This window comes from Caretta caretta, chromosome 14 (assembly GCF_965140235.1).
Source record: "Caretta caretta isolate rCarCar2 chromosome 14, rCarCar1.hap1, whole genome shotgun sequence".
Lineage (NCBI taxonomy): Eukaryota > Metazoa > Chordata > Testudines > Cheloniidae > Caretta > Caretta caretta.
The window spans coordinates 41,421,959-41,443,404 of NC_134219.1; the positions used below are offsets into that span (position 1 = coordinate 41,421,959).

The 21,446-nt window shown below is 53.0% G+C and overlaps 2 protein-coding genes across 4 annotated transcripts in view; one reads left to right on the forward strand and one right to left on the reverse strand.

Moving 5' to 3' along the window:
- LOC125621599 (butyrophilin subfamily 1 member A1) overlaps positions 1-21,446 on the forward strand; it is a 655,591-nt gene that overhangs the window by 522,912 nt on the left and 111,233 nt on the right. The window lies entirely within an intron of this gene.
- LOC142069191 (uncharacterized) overlaps positions 1-21,446 on the reverse strand; it is a 49,102-nt gene that overhangs the window by 27,113 nt on the left and 543 nt on the right. The window lies entirely within an intron of this gene.

Genomic DNA, 21,446 nt, shown 5'->3' on the forward strand with positions numbered 1-21,446 from the left:
GTTTCCAGTCCACTTTTACATTATTTTAAAAAATATAAATCGGCTTACAAGGCAGGTGTGAATGTCCCACAAGGCTCCTGTCTGCATCTTTAGGAGCCTAAATAACTTTCCAAATCTGGCACAGAGACTAAGGGGAAGATTTTAGAAGGTCTGTAGTCACCTAAAGATGTAGTTAGGCATCTAGTGGGATTTTCAAAAGCACCTAGGTGCCTAACTCCCATTGGAAGCTAAGTGCCCAGGCATCTTTGAAAATTCCACTAGGCGCCTATCTGCATCTTGAGACACTAAAACACCTTGGAAACTCTGGGCCTAGGTGACTTGCCTAAGGCCACACAGGGAGTCTGTAGCGGAGCAGGGAATTATGCACCTTACCCTGGAACTCCCTTCAGAGCCGCACCTGAAGCGTCTCAGATCCCCTGAGCTCGGTCAGCACAGGCAGCGGGGTGTTTAATGACTTTTCCCTGTCAGTGTGTTCTGGGGCACACAGGCTCCGCGTCGCTGGTGCCCTGACTCAGGGCCCGTCTGTCAGATAATAGTTCAATGATGTGCAATAAAAAAGGAGACTCTCACCTCAGAGGCTCCCCTCTGCAGCTCAATAAACTGTTACCCTTTGTACCCCCTGCTCGCCACCTGCACCTTTCTGCTGCTGTTACCAAAGGTCGTCATCTCAGCAGGATCATGAACAATGAGGGAGGGGAGGTTTCAGAGTGGTAGCCGTGTTAGTGTGTATCAGCAAAAACAATGAGGAGTCCTTGTGGCACCTTAGAGACTAACACATTTATTTGAGCATAAGCTTTCGTGGGCTAGAACCCACTTCATCAGATGCACGGAGTGGAAAATACAGGAGCAGGTATAAATACATGAAAAGATGGGACTTGCCTGCCAAGTGTGAGGTCAGTCTAACGAGACAATTCAACTAACAGTAGGATACAAAGGGAGGAAAAATAACTTTTGTAGTGTTAATGAGAGTGGCCTATTTCAAACAGTTAACAAGAAAGTGTGAGTAACAGTAGGGGGAAATTAGGATGGGGGAAATTAGGTTTAGGTTTTTTAATGACTTAACCAGCCCTAATTCAGTCTTTATTCAGGCCTAATGTGATGGTGTCCAGTTTGCAAATTAATTCCAGTTCTGCAGTTTCACGTTGGAGTCTGTTTTGGAAGTTTTTTTGTTGAAGAATTGCCACTTTTAGGTCTGTTATTGAGTGACCAGGGAGATTGAAGTATTCTCCTACTGGTTTTTGAATGTTATAATTCCGGATGTCAGATTTGTGTCCATTTATTCTTTTGCATAGAGACTGTCCAGTTTGGCCAATGTACATGGCCGAGGGGCATTGCTGGCACATGATGGCATAGATCACATTGGTAGATGTGCAGGTGAATGAGCCTGTCAGGGTTCCTTCCCCACTCTGAACTCTCAGGTACAGATGTGGGAACCCGCGTGAAAGACCCCCTAAGCTTATTCTTACCAGCTTAGGTTAAAAACTTCCCCAAGGTACAAACTTTGCCTTGTCCTTGAACAGTATACTGCCACCACCGAGCGTTTTAAACAAAGAACAGGGAAAGAGACCACTTGGAGACGTCTTCCCCCAAAATATCCTCCCAAGCCCTACATACCCCTTTCCTGGGGAGGCTTGAGAATAATATCCTAACCAATTGGTTACAAAATCATCAAAGACCCGAACCCCTGGATCTTGGAACAATGGAAAAAATCAGTCAGGTTCTTAAAAGAAGGATTTTATTAAAAAAAAAGAAAGGTAAAAATCATCTCTATAAAATCAGGATGGAAAATACTTTACAGGGCATTCAAATTCAAAACACAGAGGATCCCCCTCTGGGCAAAACCTTAAAGTTACAGAAAACGAATAAACGTCCCTCTTAACACAGGGAAAATTCACATAAAACAAAAGATAAATGAATCCGAATAGCTGGGAGTGTTGGTAGCGTAGGGCCTGAGGAGGGAGTCTACATAGCCAGAGAAATCCTGCGGTCAGGGTGCCAGTGCCTGAGATGATGGGGCGTCCAGGATTCCCAGGATTATGGATTATGGGTAGCAGATAGAATACCCCTGGTCAGGGCTCTACGGGTGTGTCACATCGGCAGAAGCACTCTATGTAGAAGTCCAGTCTGCTGTTTCGACCTTCAGGAGGAGTCCACGCAGAATCCTTCTTTTTGTAGTGTTGGTAGGAAGCTTTCTGTGGGTTAGTGTGTGGTTAGAATACTCTGGGAATCGTGGGTAGAGCTAGACATTAACTAGGGTGTCTTGATAACTTTTCCCCTTAATTTTGACATGCAATTTTTCTCCCTTGTTCTCACTGGACTGAGCCTATTTTCTTGAAAAAGAATAATGTGGCCAGATGAAAGAATAGCCGATAAAATCACATTGTTCGTTTCCCTCTGCTCCTTCCTCTTCAGTTACCTGGGGTGTGCCACGTTCACCTGAAAGCTGCAGCCTGAGGCTTATCTGGCACCTGGCTTGGGCTGGGGTTTGCACTTCAGCCTCGGGAGCAGGAGAACTTGCAGGGCCTCTGCAGAGTCACTCGGAGCAGCCCCAGGGCTGTTGTTACTTTCTGACATTTTCATTTTCAGGGCAGGATGGCGGAAGCCCAGAGGAGATTTAATAGCCAAGACAGAACTCTGTGAGCTCAGCTCAGTGTCTCCCTGTAACAATAACCCAGGGGGCTGCTAGGCCCCTAACGACGCACAGTGCACTCAGGGCCGGTGCAACCCTAAGGCGAACTAGGCGATCGCCCAGGGCGCCAAGATTTGGGGGCACCAAAAAGCGGTGCCCCCCCCCAATTTTTTTTTACATTTTAACTTGTCTTCTCTCCGAGGAGCAGGGGCGCTGCCTGGCCGCTGTGCAGCGCACGGAGCCGGGGGATGGACCAGCGGGGAGGGACGGGGCGGGTCCAGCTTTCACTGCGGCGGGCGGGGCAGCACCGCGGGCAGTAGCAGATTTACCATGGCGCCAGCTAATGCGCCAGGCCCACACTCCGAAGGGGCCCCAGCGGCCACTCTTCTCTGTCCCCTGCTCTCCCCTGCTGGGGCAGAAGCTTGGTGCTGCGGCTCCCGGGGCTCTGTCCTGCTTCAACAGGGCAGGCTGTGCCGGCCGCCAAGCTCCCCCGTCCTCCGCCTCTTCCCCCAGCGTGCTGGGTTCCCGCCTCCCCCCTCACTCCCTCTCCCTCCCTGCCACCCATCAGCTGTTGCCTGCGAGAGGGAGAGGGAGGAAGCGGAGAAGAGGCAGGAGCGGGGCCTTGGGGAAAGGGGTGGAATTGGGACATATCTCCTCCAGGCCCCTGCCATGAGCCTCTCAGGGCAGGGGGCTGGGAGCATCCCCAAGACCCAAGCCCACACCCCCAGCCCTCTGCCCTGACTCCTCTACCCCCGAGTCCTCTGTCCTGACTCCTGCACCCCCCACACCTCCCATCCCTGACCCCTGCACCCCCCACACCTCCGAGCCCCGACCCCTGCACCCCCCACACACCCCCATGACCCCATCCCTGACTCATGCACCTCCTCACACACACCCAGCCCTCTGCCCTGACTCCTGCACTCCCCACACCCTATGCCCTGACTCCTGAACCCCTGAACCCCCCTCACATACACACAGCCCCCCGTTCTGACTCCTGCACCCCCACATATACCCAGCCCCCCAACCTCATGCCCTGACTCCTGCACATCCCCGCCACCACCCTGAGCACCAAATGGGAGCTCCTGAACCCGGCCCCCCACATACCCACCTGCACCCCTCGCACCGAACGGGAGCTGCCCCAGGTAAGCACTCCACACACCAACCTCCAGCCCCAGCCCTGAACCCCCTCCCTCATTCTAGCTGCTGGCCAGACCCTGAACCCCAACCCCCAGCCTGCTCCTGCACCCTAACTCCCTCCCAGACCCTGCACCCCCACCGTCAGATCGGTGCAGAGAGAGATGAAGAGAATGGGCTAGAACCAGGGAGAAGGTAGGTACCAGCTCTATGTGGGCAGGGGTGAGGGAGGGATCCTGTTTACCCCCTCCCCAGCCCTGCTGCACTTGCAGTTTACTCCCGGCCCCTCCCTTGCTCCAAGGACCAACCCTAGCTCCCACCCCGCTGTGCTTTTGCCTCCGGCCCATGCCTTGCTCCAGTCAGCAGGGACTAATTCTCCCACCATGACCCACTATGCTCATCTTGCCCCTGGCCCCTGCCTCGCTCCAGCTGGGGACCAATCCTTCCCCCCCACCATGCCCAGCTGTCAGGGTGGATAAAAATCAATGACTTTAAGAAAAAAATAAAAAAAATAGATTTTAATTTAACTTGGATTTTTGAGGGAAAAAACGATCTAAAGATAGTTTTAATTAAGATACATTATATCATGGAATAGGGATAATAAATTCTAATTCTATAGTATGAGACAATATATAATTGTAATCTTTAAGAAAAGTTTTGTAAATGAGTTCTAATAGTTCATGGATTAGGGACCCAATCTTATGGGGTTCCAGAGGCTTCTGTATAGATTCTTTAAGTTAATTTTTCTATCTACCCAATGGGATTCAGTGCTCAGTCTGGAAGATACCATCAGAGATGCTTAGTTTTGCAGTTCTCAAACTGTGGATTTGTGTCTCCAGAGGTAACATGCTTGTTAATAGCAAAAATGTTTTAAATAAATAAATAATGTATAGCGGTGAGAAATAACAGACCTCAACTCTATTGTCCCTCTGCAAATTTGTGTACACAGGGTCAACCCTTTACCTCTCTTTAAAAGTGAAAAGTTTCAAAAAGTTCAATGAACAGAAGATTGTTGAGGGCAGAATAGATCTGGAAAAGGAGAAGAAGTCTGGAGATAAATGTGAGAAGTGATGGACATATGCTTTTTTATTAAAATATTATGTTTGCTGTTGAAGAAAAAAATACTTAACGTTGTTGTTTTAGTTAAATAAAACAATTTAAATGTCTGTCTGGTAGTGTTCTCCTCTTAATACAGCCTGGCAAGAAAATCCTCCAAATATTCATGATTAACCTCTTGAATTGGAGATAGTTCACCTTCCAATGACTTCATAAATATCTGCTTCAATTATCTTTGACAGATGAAATAACCAAACAATCATTCATTTTCTGATATAGCTGTAAAACTCATCTGAAAAGTTTTCAAAATAAATCACGGTTTACAAATGTACAGTGCGTGCCTTCTAAAAATGAAACCTACATCTGTCTCTGAGTTGTGAAGAATATGTATTAAGGTTATAACAACCAACAAGAATGCACTTTTATGTAGAAACCCATGATTAAATCAAGTCTTCCTAACTTGTGATTTAAGTCATGATTTAAATCAAATCTACCCTGCCCGCTGTGCTCTTGTCCCTCGCCTCTACATTCCCCAGGGAGGCCCACAAATATGTTTGGCAACGGGCCCACAAAAAGTTAATCTGGCCCTGGGGGGAGCCAGGCCAGCCCCCTCTGGAGCAGGGAGCACGGGGCCCGGCCTGCTCTGGGGCAGAGCACAGCCCCCACAGGCCCATGAGGTGGGACAGGTTCGTCCCCCTAAGGCGGGACTGTTCATGGAGCAGGGCCGTAGCAAGACCAGATGGGAGCTGAAGGCAGGCGCTAGGGGGATGGAGCGGGATTCCTTGCCCAAAGCCTGAGGGTACCTGGGTACCTGCTGCTGCCTCCCCGTGTGCCCCCCGCAGTCTTCCCACTGGTGCCCCAGCTCCCCATAGCGAGCAGCCTCGGAGACCCCTGCCTGCCCCACTTATTCTACATTTGGCCCAGGACATTTTTAAATTTCTTGGAGCAGTTTACCCGTCTCAGGATTTCTATGGGAAGTGCTCACCTGGAGCCACAGCTGGTCAATGCAGAGACAAGCGGGCATCATGAGGCATTATAGTTACCAAACATGGAAAACTCCCGCTCTGGGTACCCAGAATGCATGTGTGTGTGTGTGACGTCGTTTTCCTCATTGCGCGTGGCCGTCACCCGTTCTGACAGGCTGGTTATCGTGCTACGTTGACTCGTTTTCGGAGGTTGTCGACTGAGGCTCACGATGTCTGTGGAGATGTTTCAGATCTCAGACTCTGGCAAGTGCTGCTGCATCACTTTGCGAATACGTTGTGTCCATTGTGTGGGTATGTTCAGTGTTTGAGTGTGTATGTTTACGTGCCGATATGCGTGTGTTGTTGACATTTGTCATATTGATATTGTCCTTGCCACTTTGTACCGCAGTGAAGCAGTACGCGGGGAGGGGAAAGGAGGGGGAAGGGGGGGCACAAGGTGGAAGTTTCGCCTAGGGCGCAAAATATCCTTGCACCGGCCCTGAGTGCAATACACAGGTGATGGGATGTGCGCGAGGGCCAGATCCAACGGCCAGTGGGAATCTGACCATTGACTGCAAGGGGCACCGGATCAGGCTCCAAGGCCCGGAGAGTCTCAGACAGGCCAGAGCTCACGGATAGAAATGTGGGGCTGGAAGGGCTCCGGAGAAATCACCACATCCAGCCCCGTGCGCTGAGGCAGGGCTCAGTAAACCGGACTGCTAGGGCTTCACCCTGGTCTGTGGGGGGTGTGGGGGGAGAGGGGGGTTAAGCATCCTCAGACCATGCTTCATCCAGACCTTATTTTGTGGGTTTTTACAGCTCTGAACTTCACAGACTGACTCTTTAGCTCCAGCTGTAGAGACTTGTGCTAAGCGCTGTAGGTCCCCACTTCAATCCCCAGTGAGTGTTGGGGTGGGTTAGACAGTTCCTGCCTGTGGGGCAGGGGATATGCTCTCCCTTCCAGCCTTCCAGCAATACACATCAGATTAGTTCATATTCTTCCCCCTCTCTCCATTGCCCCTGTTCTCCCATCCCTTCGCCTCACCTCCATCCATTCCTTCTCTCCTGCCCTCTCCCTGTCTTTCCCCCTCTTTTACTCTCCTTCAGTTTCACTTTCCTGTTTTCTCCCCCTCCTGGCTCCTCCTTTTTCTTCTTCTCCTTCTGTGGCTGGGACTAGCAGATACTTGCAGGCGGCCCCTCCCAGTGTCAGCCCAAGCCCACACTGTGTAGAGCCACGGGCAGAGAGAACAGATGCTCACCCAGCTGCCATGGCCGCTGCAGCTACAGCAGGGGAAATACAAGATGAAGCTATTTGCTCCGTCTGCCTGGGGTATCTGACGGAGCTGGTGACTACAGTGTGTGGGCACAACTTCTGCAGAGCCTGCCTCACCCAGTATAGTGAGGAGAAGGGAACGGAGGGGAAGGTTTCCGTATCTGGTAACTATAATGCCTCATGGTGCCCTGACCTGTCCCCAGTGCAGAGCCCAGTTCCAGAAAAGGGAGTTCCAAATCAACACACAGTTGAAACAACATCATACAAAAGATTAAACAACTGGGGTTAAAATCATCGGACGCATTCAGTGAGCTGTAGCTCACAAAAGCTCATGCTCAAATAAATTTATTAGTCTCTAAGGTGCCACAAGTCCTCCTTTTCTTTTTGCGAATACAGACTAACACGGCTGCTACTCTGAAACCTGCTCTCTGAGTGAGACTCACTCACAAGAGTGTGACCCTGTCACAACATCTGAGCATGAGCTGCCCCCATCCAAACCCCTCCCCACAACCCCAGCACGGAGACTGGGGGCAAAGACAGAAACCTGACAGAGAGGAAGGACAGAGAAGAAGCTAAGGCCGAGGAGAGGGGGAGTGGGAAGGTTCAGTGAGCTCGGTCTGTGATTGCTGAACTGGCCCTTTCATCCTACCCCCGCCCTCCTCTCTTCCCACCCCCCACCCCCAGCAGGGGGCAGTCGAAGGGGCCAAGCTGGGTGTGTCTGTCCCGGCCGATGGAGGCTGCACAGTGGGTGCCGGCTGCAGGGCCAGGATCTCAGGGCTCCGGGGAGCAGGAACCCCAGGCTGTGGGGGAAGCAGCTTCCTCTCTGTGGCTGGCTGGAGCCAGCACATCCCTGCTCCCCTCCCCCCTCGCTGCCCCCAGCCCAGCCCAGTCTGTGCCCACCGGACCCTGAACACGGCTGGGCTCTGGGCCATTCCACAGCCCTGGCCCCTGAGCCTGTGGGGATCCTGAGCCAGTCACCTCCATGCCTCCTTCTAGGGGATCAGCAGCCCCTGGGGAGCCTCCTGTCACCCCCCGGAAACCCCGTCCTGGGCAGGGCCCCAGGCCCTGAGTCACTCGCTGGCTGCTCCCGGCTGGCCAGGCCCAGGGTCTCCAGCAGGGCCCTTGGTGCCGGCCCCGCGCTGGCTGCCAGAGCTCCCAGCCCCTGGCCCAGCCCGGCCTGTTGTCCCAGCACCGACCCCTCCCCTGCGGGTGGGGGGGGACCCTGCTGCTCTCAATGGCTGAGCCCCCACCCCCCCCCCCCGCGGCCTCTGGTGCTGCGCTCGCAGGCTCAGCCCGTGCCAGGGCCAATGCGGCGCTGCTGGGGCTGCTCCTCCCCCGGCCCCTGGGTTCTCTGGGTCTGGGGCAACTCTTTCCTGCCACCCCCCCCAGCAGCCCCGGCCGGACAGTGCCACTCGACTGCCCGCGCTCCGACCCCAGGGACCCGGGTCCGGCAGCTCGGGGGAGTCGCTGGGTGAATGTGTGGGGCAGAGTAACCAGGCCTCCCTGCGCCCCAGGGTCCCCGTGTGCAATGGGGAAGGCCCCGCGCTGTCATGTAGCCCTTCGGGGCTGGGTAGTGAGTGTTTTCATTCGTATAGTGCTCCCGAGTGAGCCAGGCACTGCAGAGACAGAACACGGGGCTGCCAGCCCCACAGGGCTCCTGGTCTGAGCGCAGACAAGGCCGAGCAAGGGCAGCAGCAAACATTGGGGGTGGGGACACGGGGGTCCCATTGTGGGGCCAGCCACTCCCTGAGCCCACCCTGTGCCTGTCTTCTGGGTGTGGTAGACAGTATTGTAGTGACCCTGATGGCTCCATGCTGGGCTCTGGGTCACCCCCCTAGGGAACAGGACAGGGCAGAGGCAGCCTGAGGACGGGGGGAGCTGGAAGTTGTGGGGAAGCGGGAGCAGCCTGGGAGCTGGGACAGGTGTGGAAGTTCAGTGTGGAAGCCAGGGGGGTGGCCCAAAACCCTTTGCTGTCTTCTCTCCAGGTTCCCACTCTGTGATGCAGGATCTGTTGGGGTCAGACCCTGGGGTGAGGGGCCCACCCAGACAGACTGAAGATAGCGAGGCTCTGTCTGCATGGGGAAGGGGCAGCAGTTCTGTTAAATGGCTTCCAGTTTTGTAGACTCATCATGGGGACGCCCCCTCAGGTATCACCCTCAGCTGTTTCAGGGTGTCTTGGCAAGCATCTTGCCTCAGTTTACCATCTTCAGCACTCCTTAAATTAAGTCTTACAGTCAAAAAGATCTGAGAGAAATATCCCCTCCTGGGGCCTGCTCTGAGTCCAAGTAAACCCCAAAATAAAATCTTTTCCTTCACTCTGCTCCAGCCTTCAGCTCTCACTCAAGCTCCTCACTGTCCTCAAGACAGGAGTCCTCAGCCCTCCTTCCCGGAGCTGGGGTGATTTCAGACTGTGCCTTTATTCTCTGCGTCCACTTTCTCCAGCCGGGAGCAGCTCTCCAGGGCTCTGTCCTGCTACAGCTGCTGCTGTCATTGTCATCTCTGGCAGCTCCTCCCCCGTAAGGGAGCTCCTCTGTCTAGGACAGTGGTCCCCAGACTTTTTTGGTCATGCCCTCCCTTACCTGGTTTGTGCTCCCACCCCAGGAGCTGCGGTCGGGAGCTGCGGTCAGGAGTTGGGCCAGGAACGGGGCTGCAACTGGGGCCAGGAGCCGCGGGCCATGGCTGGGAGTGGAACGGCATTTGGGTCCAGGAGCCGTGGGCTTCAGCTGGGAGTGGAAGCACGGTTGGGGCTGGAGCTGCAGCTGGGGTTTAGGATGGGGCCAGAGTAGAGCTGGGGGAAGAGCAGGGCTGGGTGGCGTTCCCTTCCCACCACCCATGGGGGCTGGTCCAGGCCCTGCCATGCCCCCCAAATGTTCCTCCACACCCTCTGGGGGGCACAACCCACAGTTTGGGGACCACTGCTCTAGGAGCACCCCTTCCAGGCTCCTTGCTCTGGTGAACTCTCCTGGGAGCTCCTCTCCTCGGCAGCTTCCTATCCCTCGGATCCCTTCAGCTGAGCCCTGGTAACCCTTTATCAGGCTTATTAGCTATTTAGCTGCCAACTAGCCACCTAGGGATTTAATTACTTCCAGGTTGGTCTGGGTTGGCTGGTTCTCCCTTACAGGAGCCTGTCACAGGTAGCCTCTCTCTAACTCCTGTAAAAGGGCCAGCCCTCTTGACACATTCCCACTCTTCCCCCCGAGAGCCAACCTGTATTCAAAGGTCGGCTTGACCATGGCTGACACTTGGTTATGTTCTGCAGCTGGGGTGAGGTGGGGGGTACTTCCTGCCCTGCTGCCACAAGGAAATCTGCAAGGCCCTTGGCAATAATTTTATTCTCGTCACTGAAGTATGAAGAAACCAGGAGTTTGATTCCCCAAGTCTCTATGTAACACATGTCATGGGTAAAATCCCCCATAGTCTTCAGCATGTCATAGTTCAGAAGAACTCGTTGGCCATAGCAGAGGTAGTCGATAGCACTGGACTTTCATCATTGGTGTGGTGGTCCTGTAGCAGATATGGGCTGGCTACAGAGCTTCCCTCTCAGCCAGATACACACCAGAAGTGTTCGTCACAAAATCCTTTAATTTTCTACCAACTATGGCTAAGGTCAGCTTAAATATCATATTTTTACCCAGCGCTACCTAGTGGTTGAACAGCAGAATACAGTTTAGCGTTCCATTACATCTCCCCCTTTAAGTTCTACATTTCTACCATTTATAATGTTTACATTATCGCACTGTCTTTGAAGTTCAGTGTGGATCAGTCTGTTAGGTGTCTCTGAATGGTACTGGTCTTCTAATTACATGACCCGAACAGGTAACAGCTTGGTCATCTGGCTGTCCATTAGTTCCACTGACTGACTGTGGTCAGTCTGGAATCCTTGAGTCATCTTCTTGTTCTTCATCCACCATCTGCAGAGTTTGCTCAGTTGATTGTTCTTTCTGAGGAACAAACTGTAGATGTTGACAGTTTCTGTTGAACTCTCCTCTCTCGGTCTTGATCACATACAACCAGTGTGTTGAATTCTTTTTCTTTACAACAGCTGGAGTATTCCATTCTTTTTCTCCATCCAGTTTGACACAAACATGGTCACCAGGTTCTAGGCCTGGTAGTTTTCTAAGTGATGTCTGTTGTAAAAGTGTTCGTAAACTTTTTTTACCCTTTTTATTCGATTTGGCTATTCTCTACGTGTCTGACAATTTTGGAGATAGATTCTTTTCCAAAGTTGGGAGGGTAGTTCTGAGTTGTCTTCCCATCAAGAGTTGTGCTGCACTATATCCAGTAGCTGCTGTTGGGGTTGATCTATAACTCAGCAGAGCAAAGAATGGATCTTCCTGTTGAAGGATATTCTTGGCTGTCTGTACAGCTCTCAGCATCTCCATTTGCTTGTGAGTAATATGGGCTTCTAGTAATATGAGGAAAATCATATTTTGTTGAGATAAATAAAATTCTACTTCTATGAATTGTGGTCCATGCTCTGTCACAAGGTCTTCTGGAACCCCAAAATGCCCAAAAGTGCACTTCACTTGCTCTGTAACACTTTGGTCTGTTATGTCTTTCAAGTACACTCTTTCTACCTACCTGGAAAAATACTCCACGACTACCAGGTAAAGATGTCCCCTGAATTCACATAACTCTGCAGCTAGTCTCTTCCAAGGTCTCTTTCATTCAGACTAGTTCCTTGTTAGTGTCACTAATTACAACTGGCCGTATCTTTTTCCTCGCAGCCTTCAGTAAAAGAGCTATGGGAGCCTGTGGGGAAATGTTTCTACCCAAGGCAAATTTAACAGCAGCTCTGGAGTGTTTCATAGCTGATGTCCTGAGCCTGCCCTGCCCGTAACTGTGCATTTCTGGAGGTGTTGACAGTAACTCACGGCAAGTCACTGGGATTTCGGCTCTTAAGTTGAAGTCAAGCTGCATGTAATTTGGGGGGTAAATAGTTTATTTGCTGCAAAATTATATTTCGGGTCGACAGAAACGATTTGCGAATCCATGTTGAGTTTGCTGACAAGTTTCAATGAACAGAAAGGTGCCGCCGCTTCCCTTCCAGCCTTTAGCCCTGTGGCTGGGCCCTCAGTGGGGAGCCCCTGGTTCCATCCCCCTGTGGGATGTGGGGCAGGAACTGGAATATGGGTGCCCCCCGAGGTTAGGGCTGGAACCACTGGGCTCCAGGTGTCTGGTGTGGGGATCCCTCAATCTCTCTTGCTGAAGACACCCTGTATGTCTAAACACTGCCATGGGCATGGGCCAGAGCGTGGGAGTGAGACTGACTCTGCAGACCAGTGGCTTGGGCCCCTGCTGGGAGCCCAAGAGTCCAGCTCCCCTGCTCCAGTGACCCTGTAATTATTGATCCATAACCCCAGTGAGGGGAGGGGCTCTGGCCCCTGGCACAGCAGTGTCTCAGCCATGTTGGTGCCCCACTGCAAACCCCGAGTGCAGACGCAGTGCACGGGTGTGAACTGGGACTGGCCCCTGGCGCAGCTTCTCCCAGATGGAGTGGGCAGCAAGTGGAGAAATGTCCCCTCCCCTCCTCACTGCCCCAGCCTCATTAGCAATGGCCCCTAATCCCTCCAGCACCCCTCAACTGCCATCCCCCCACTACCCTGCCCATGCCCTAACATGGTGAGTCCCAGCTGCGCCCTGTGGGTCAGGGCTGCTGGGACTCTCCACTGTGGACTGTTGATCTCAATGTATTGCCAGGCTCTTCATGGTTTTGGTTATAAGGATCTCATTATCTCATTCCCGCTGCTCTGAGTGGTGCCCATGTGCGCACAACCCAGCTCAGCTCTTCCTGTATCCCAGGAACGTCTTCATCTTCTGGGATCCTCATGGCAGCAGTGGGATGATTTAACGGAGCCCCTTAGTCATGGGGCCTTTCTCTCGCTTTTGTTTCAGAGCCAGCGTCCTGGAATCGTCTCCTGGTGCGTGGAGTGGTGGCAGTGGTGGGGGTGCTAGTCTTACTGTACCGATGTGGGTTTTGGAAAGGTAGAGGGAAAGTATTTGCCTACTCGCAACTCGTCTTCAGGAAGCTGCTGACTCATCCCTCCCCGCAGCCTGGAAGTCGGCAGGATTCCCAGGAATCTGAGCTCCCCGCAGTGTGTGACAGGGATGGGGACCAGGCCCAGGGAACCAGAAACAGGAATCAAAACCCAGCCCTGGAGAATGGGGAAGGAGACCTGTTTGCGAATTCGTATCCGGTCTGCTGAATTCTTCATGTCCAGACCCTCCCCACAGTTCTTAAAAAGTCAAAGCATTTCGTTTAGACGCTTTCCAAACAAACCATTTTGATTTTTCAGTTTGAAATAATTTTTTGTTTAAAAATGTCCTTCAATTTTATTTTAAAAATTCAAAAAGTTACAACCCTTGAAATGTTCCTGGGTCTTTTTTTTTTTTTTTTTTTTAAAGCTTTTTGGTTCATCAAAAATTTGGAAAAATGTTAGTTTTATTTAACCTGAAACCGTTCTTTTCCATCTCTTTTTTGGAATTGCCAGGGACCAAAAAATTCTGTTTGCCCAGCTCGAGGGGCAGGTGAGGATTTTGGCGGTTATATTGTGGGTCTCTAAGTCTCCTTGTTGCTCAAAGTTTTCTTACTGCAACAAATTAATTTGGGATGAGGGCAGGATGGGCAAAAGCTTCCTAAAAGGGTGGGGGGGCTGCTGGCACCCAAACTGTGGCCCAGCCCCTGTGCCACCCCTTCTCCTCGAGGACTTGCCCCCTCAAACCGCCCCTTTCCCTGAGGCCCCCCCTCACACCGCCTTTCTCCCTGAGCTCCCACTTCACGCCACCCCTTGCCCCCAAAACAGTGCCCCCCCACTCCCTTCTCTCCCCCATCATCCAGTCGCTCACACTTATGGCCAGTAAAAAGTGGTGGGCCCTGGTCTCCCCTGTTCCGGCACCCCTGGGTGAGAGTGGGAGAGGATGAAGAACTCCTTTCAAATATAACTCCCCCCCACCACAAAACACCACAATTTGCCAGCAACAGCAAAACATGCACCTAACCAACCCGGGCCAGTCACGCTGTGTTGTGTGTTACATTCGCGTCCTGGGGCAATTTATGTCTTTGAGAATATGAAACCTGCAGGCCTGGGTGTTTCTCTGCGTAATGTGACCTCAGTGCTCCTCATGAGAGCCGTTGTTTGTAAATGTTTCAGTAGCAGACATATTTATCATTCATGGACAGACAGACATTTATTCACAATTAGAACTGGTCAAAAATAGCGAGGGTGGAGAGGTTCATGAAAATTGAGGAAGAAACCACTCCCCCCCCATATTCTTCAAACTTATTTGGAAATGTTTTTAATTATCAAATTTTTGTTTCGTTTTGGTGGGAAAAACTGCACATTCTCTCTGAAATGGGCAGAGAAATCCAAAATGTTTTTTTTAAAGAGGGAACTTTTTTCAAATGATCAATGTAATCCAAAGTGGCATTTTTAGTTAAAAGGTTGCATTGTCAGTGTAAAACACTTTTGAACCAGCTCTGTTACTGTATAACAAGATGAGTTTATTTTTCGTGATGCATTGTTTGGGCCAGGTTCCAAGTGGCATTTCAGTTTTTGCACAGCTCTTCTCTTCTTGCGTCTGCACCTCTCATAAGCTGTGGCCTTAATCTTGGCCCTGGAAACACTTACGTGCATGTTTCACTTTAGTTACTGCTGTGAATAATTCCATTTCAATGGGACAACTCTGAGGTCGGGTTTATGCTACGGCCCTATATCGGTGTAACTATGTCATTTCTTTAATTTTCTTTCTTTTATATGTGAAAGTTCTTGAGAGGTTAAAGCAGGTAAAATACATGAACAGGTTTGGACAGTCTGAGTTTGTCAGTGCAAAGTGACAGCAGAGATGTGGGATCTGCTAATTTTCCATAAGTCTCTCAGGGTTACCCAGGATAACTTTGGGGATCTCTGTCTCTCATCAGGAATGTTCCCTGAAAGTGTCCAAACAGCTCAGAGATACAGAACCATTCCCTGGATCCATTCTTATAGCTGTCTTCCCCGGAAAGCAGTCTGGCAAGTGTTCCTGTCAGCTCATTGCTAAGTTATCTGTCAAAACACTAGAGTTTTCAGGTGCCTAAGTAACTCCTGGAATCAGGGTGAAATTATCCTCCCCGCCACCACCAAAATTTGAAATGGTGCCCCTGAGTGCACGGTACCCTACCGTAGTTCCCCCATAGGAACTGCATGAACAGGCAACTCTGCAAGTTATCTGCATGCCTCTGCACGTGACCCCCACGCCTCTCCATTTCCTTGGCCACATGTATCCTGTCCCCATGCTGGCGGCTAATCCAGAAAAAGAGGGAAAGAGCTCACGACTGCGACCACCTGAGGGAGGTGTTGGGTTGAGATTAGCTGGTCAAAGCAGGCAATAGGGACAGAATTGGAGACTTGAAGCTCCTCGAGTGACCTCTGCCCTTTCTAGACCTGCCCTTCAATCACACACAGCGATTGTAAAGTTGAATGTGATAGTAACTAGACCCATTTTAAACCCTTCACCACACAAGACAAAGCCCGTAGGATTCATTGTGAACGATTTATTTCTCCTCCCCTGGCTCCCTGCAGCCACCAGCCACCCTGGAGCTTTCCCTCCTCTCTCCCAGGCTGGGCTCACTTGATCACAGGAGCTCAGCGGAGGGTCCAGCTTTGCTCTTTCGCTTCCATTCTTCACGTCTTTGGGTGGCTGCATTGGCAGCTGAGCAGCCTGATGGAAACACTGAGTCCTCTGTCTCGGCAGGCAGGCCCAGCCGCCAAAGCCAAAGACTCCCTGAGAACAGGGGGAGGTTCGCCTGAACTCTCAGGAGTGGAGGCTGGGCCCATAGGGTAGGGTTACCATATTTGAACTTTCAAAAAAGAGGACACTCCGAGGGTGGGGGGGGGAGTGGTAGCCCTGCCCCCTATCTACTAACTCCCACTTCCTGCCCCCTGACTGCCCCCCACAGAACCGCCAACCCATCCAACCCCCCCTGCTCCTTGTCCCCTGATCACCCCCTCCCAGGACCCTGCCCTCTATCTAAGCCTTCCTTCTCCCTGTCTCCAACTGCCCCCTCCTTAGACCCCTCCACCCTAACTGCCCCCCTAGAACTCCACCCTCTACCTATCCCCTGACTGCCCTGCCCCCTATCCGCACCCCCGCCCCCTGACAGACCCCCAGCTCTCCCACACCCATCCAACCACTCCCTGTCCCCTGACTACCCCCGCAGAACCCCCAACCCATCTAATCCCCCCTGTTCCCTGCCCCTGATTCCCCCCCCGAACCTCCGCCCCATCCAACCCCCCCGCTCTCTGTTCCTTGACTCCCCCGACCCCTCTTCATATGCCCACCCCCTGACAGGCTCCCCCCAGAACCTCTCACCCATCCAACCCCTCCTGCTCCCTGTCTCCTGACTGCCCCTTGGGACCCCATGCCCCTTCTCCAGCCCCCCCGGCCCACGTACCCTGCTGCTCAGAGCAGTGTGTCTGGGGTGCGGAGCCAGACACAGTGCCGTGCTCCCCCGCAGAGCGTGCAGCTCCCCCTCCGCCCCCAGAGTGCTGCATTGGGAGGGAAATCCTGGACCTTTTCAGAATTTTACAAATTCCTCCCGAAGAGCGATTTAGAACCCAAAAAGCCGGACATGTCCGGGAAACTCCGGACGCATGGTAACCCGACCACAGGGACTCCAGGATCTGCAGCTGCCACCACCTCTATGGTGAATCCTCCGACTCATCACCAACCAGCTCTTCCCCGTTCTCCAACCTGGCCCCACGGTCTGACCGTGCAGGAGAACAGAAACCCTTTGGGACAACAGGAGAGTCTCCTCAATGCCGCACTCTTCGCATGGCTTCCCGCGGTCACAGTGAAACACGACTACCCTGCCCCCAGGAGTCTCTCAAGGAGCTGCCGGCGCAGTCACTGGGCACCCACTCCTAATGGTCTCGGGCAGTGGCATTGCAGAGGGAGCTGAGCAGACCGTCCCTTCTGTGACTTCCTGAATTGCTGCCAGGACGGATTCTCCTCTGCGCTAGGGAGAGTCCCCAAGGACAAGCAGCTGTGGTGGGGGAGGGGGCAAGACAAGCACTCCCCCTGAGCCCTTGACTAGCAGGCAAGCAGCACTCTGGGAGCCAAGGCATAGGTGTGTCTTGCTGGGAGAGCAGAGCTGGAGAGCAGAAAAGGGCATTGGAGGAATTGAAGAAAAATCAGTGTCATGGCCGGGTCATGGGCAGCCAGACCTAGTGGTCAGAGGCAGAGTCCACACTCACAAGACAGGAGTCGAGAGTCAGCTGGGTCAGGACACTGGAAGAGCAGAAGCAAAAGACCAAATTGTGTTCAGAACCTCAAGTCAGGTGAGTCACCCTGAGTCCAGATGCCAGGAAATCAAGCCTGGGGAGTGGGAGCAGGAACAGCCAACACACGGTCCAGAGCCGGGGAGGAGCGCGGCTGTTCAGACAGCTTCTTCTTCCTGCTTAAGGAGGTCCCGGGGGCCAATTAGCTGCTCTGGGACTCTGCCAATAGGAGCCTCAAACTGGGTCTGGACTTCGTAAGTCCTAGGTAAGCAGTTTTTCGTAGGCTTCTAGGTGGCGTGCTGGAGGGTGGCTGCTCCCAGGAACCCTGCAGACCGGGTTAATGACCCATGGGTCAGGACAGTGAGTGATCTCTCCCCGCTCAAACCTCCTGCACGAAACAGTCTCCAGGGTCCCGGATGCATCCTCTGAGAAGAAAAAAACACAGTCATGAGGACAAATAGGCTATGGAACAGGAGCCCCCTCTTTGTTGCAACAGCCCCAAGTGTCCAGAAGAGTGGACGGTTCTTACCTCCAGGAGATGCCTGGGATCTTCCATCTAAGCCTCAAGGGGACCCCTGTTGCTTGGTCTGACAGGAGGAGATCATTTGTCCCCACTGCTCCCTGCGCTGGGCTGGCTGCAGCACACATCTGTGTAAGAGGCTGGGCCAGAGAGATGTTACAATCAGGGTCCAGGCACCCCAGAAGGAGAACAGAGGCTCTGAAACCAGAAGACGAAGCAATCAAATCAGCGGATTCGACAGAGAAGTTTTCTACCCTACAGGGACATCAAAGAAGGTCTGTTAGGAAAGCTGAGATGTTAGTCTGGAAACTGCTAAGATAAACATTGTGACTTATTAAGATTCAATTTTAGTCACTACAAAGTGTGTTGTGTTTTGTGTGTCTCTTTGAAATGTGTCTCTTTCTCTTGCTTAGTATCACTTAAATCTCTTCTTTGTTACTATGCTTCCCAAACCACCTCAGTGTTGTTTGTTCCAGTGAAGTGTGAGTCTCCAGCCTACCCAACAGGCTGAGCTGTGCCCTGTCTCTCTGAAGGTAGTGAATAATTTCTGAGCGGTGCTGGGCCCAGAGTCCAAGGGCAGTTCACCAGACATCTCGTGGGAAGCCCAAAGAGACCAAAGGAGCAGGAGAGATTCCGGCCCCACTGACCCATGGGAAATTCCCACAGAAGAGCCTACACAGGGCTCCAGACACAGCCACTTTGGGTGTGTACCAGAGTTCACTCACCGCTAGATGCTGGCCAGGCCTCGTGTCATTGCTTTCTCGCTGGGCTAGCAACCCCGCTGATACTCACTCTTGCAGTTTGTCGGCTGGGAACTCAGCCCTCCAACCAGGTGACTGTTCTTTACTCCACTCCTTCCTGGGTCAAGCTCCTTGCAAACAAAGTCCCAAAATGTCTTGAACAGAAACAAGGCCTTCCACCCTCGTGGAGAGTTCTTCCTCAGCCTGATTTCGATTCGGCCTGCCCTTCTTGGGTTTCTATGGTCTTCTATGTCCCCTTCCTTAGGGACGGTGAGAGAAGCCAGTCCTACCCTGGACTCCAGGGTTTGGCCCAAAGCCGTCTACTGAACAGCTCGCTCTGCTTCTGGACTTTTGCTGCTGTTTTCCCTTGTTTCCTCTCCGGTGGGGCTCACTTGGTCATCATTTGGCCTAGCTCCAGGCTAGGCAGCCATAGGCCAAGCCACCCTGTTAGATACCCTCCTCCTTCCAATCCACTCCAGCCCGGCTGACAGGTTTGCTGAGGGGATGGTGAAACCCCATTGCTGATCAGAAGGAGGTCAGAGTCTGTTCTCTAGGAGCTGAAGGTCCATTTGTCCTGCTGCGGCAAGTGGAGCTGGAGAGCGGAGATGTTAGGTGAAAGAGACTGCATGATGGAGTTGGAGACTGAGGGACGGGAGCCTCCTCCCAGAAACGCTCCCAGGAGAACAGGTTTGAGGAGGAGTTCTCTAGGGAGCCTCTTGCTTGGAAAAAAACAAGGGTGGCACATTGATGAAGATGTCTCTGTCCCAGGGATGGGGGAAGCTCCCACCCAGGCTATGCAGCAGGGATCCCATTTCTCCCCCAAGAAACCCATTTTGCCCAAAGAAGTCAATGGCTCTTACCTCCAAGAGGGAGTGGGCTCTTCCCTCTCAGCCTCTTTGAGAACTACCACTGCTTGGCTTACTAGGATAAGGGACCTGTCCCCACTGCTCCCTGAGGTGCTTCAGCTTCTGACTGCACCCATCTGGGAGGCTGTCACATATGCCAGGGCCTAGAAGACATGCGGGGAGGAGGCTCCTCTTCATGTCAGACTCTGAGAGCCCAGAGAAGGGCCAAAGGAAGAATAAAGGGCAGGAGATGAAGCTAGCCCGGAGCCTCTGTCCCATCCTCACCTCCTCAAAGGTGGAGCTTTCTCAGCTTCAGTTGGGCAGACAGTCTGTAGCCCTGACACAAAGGTCCTTCTGCGCCATATGGGGAAGGAAGATCTCTGCCTGGGAGCACGGGGAATGGGATGGGGGTGAGATCAAGGAAAGAGGGGAGGGATATGGGTGTGAGGGAAAGAGCTCCTGCCCCAGATGAAGGAATTTGGGGGGCCGAGGGAAGGACACAGCTCCACAGAGAGGAGAGAGAGTTTCTGTGAGTGCCAGGGGCCTCCATTTGTGCTTCCACTAGTCCCACATTTACAGTGAGACAGAGCAGTACCTGCAGCAGGGAGCGGGACTTGCTGAACAGGGAGGGGAACCTTGAAGAGCATCAGATGAGCCACAGCCCTTGCAGCGCCTCGGGCATCTGGTGCAAGTGCCGGATGATGTGAAGCTGGCCCATGACCTTGGCTGTGACATCCTCGTGCTGCAGGGGAACGAGAACATGTCAGAGACTGAGACACTCCCCAGGAATCAGGGAGGATGAAGGGCACCTGGAACCAGCGCCATCATTTCCACCCAGCAGCTGCTCATGTCTGAGTGGTGGATTCACCCTCCCGACCCCCAGGATGGAGGCTTGCTGTCCTCTCTAGTGACCTCCAGTGCCAACCCCCCTCCTTGTCGGGTGAGCTCCTGCCACTTCCCCATCAGTGCCCCTGACAGCTGTTCCACCTCCAACCCACCTGGGGACATCGCTCAAGTTCGGAGAACCCTCTCTTCCCCCATACCTCCATCCTCACCCAGGTAGGGCAGGGAGGGGGCTGTAGCAGGGTGGCTGGGGGCAGGAGGGATTCTGGCAGCAGTGAAGTGGGATGAGGAGAGCTTGAGACCTTTCCCCAAGACACCCCAGTGACAAAACCTGAAACCACAGGATGGCAGCCCTGGGGAACGGGACAGGTCAGCAGCCCCTGACGACTGAATCCTCCCAATCTCTCGAGAGTGGGTCCAGCCCTACCAGCAGCAAGACCCGTTTCCCACGCCCATGTGCCTCAGTCAGTCACCATCACCAGTCAGTCCTTGGCCTCCCAGGATGCCAGGGATGGGAGCAACTCTCGATGGTGGCTCGGGTGACATGGACACTAGGCCATGGGGAAATGGGTGCAGCTCTGTGGGGCAGGAAAGGTTCCCAGAGGGCACTTAGGGGACTCTCCTGTCCTTCCCAGGAGTGATAGCAGAGCACCACATCCGAAGAACAGAAGTCCATGAAGGCCAGAAGTCCCCACTAGGCTCCTTGCTACCAGGCCAGCGAATGGCGAGAGGATGGGAAGGAGGCCCTGGGCCCCACCCCAAGCTTCTGAGTCGAATGTAGCTGCTTACCGTGTCCCCGATCAGTTGCTGGGCTTCCCCCAGGAGGGAGTAGACCAGCACCAGCCCAGCCTGGCTGACACGCAGCAGGGGGTCGTGGATGGCCAGCAATGCTGTCTGTACGAAGGATCTTCTCTGCCCGACGGAGAAGAATTTTCCAAAGACCTAAAACCAAGAGGACATGAGGCTCGAGCAGATTGCCCAGAGCCAGCCTCCAAGCCCTGGCGGTACAATGGTGTCTAGTGCCCCAAAGGGCGGGGAAGAGAGCTGCTGTGGCCAAGGCAGTTCATTCCCTAGGAGGCTTTCAGGGTCCCAGGGCTCAGGGAAGCCCCTTTATTAAAAGGTGGCAGATGCTGAGGGACCAAAGCCTCCAGTGGCTCTTTCAGGAAGGCAATTTATGGCAGGGGC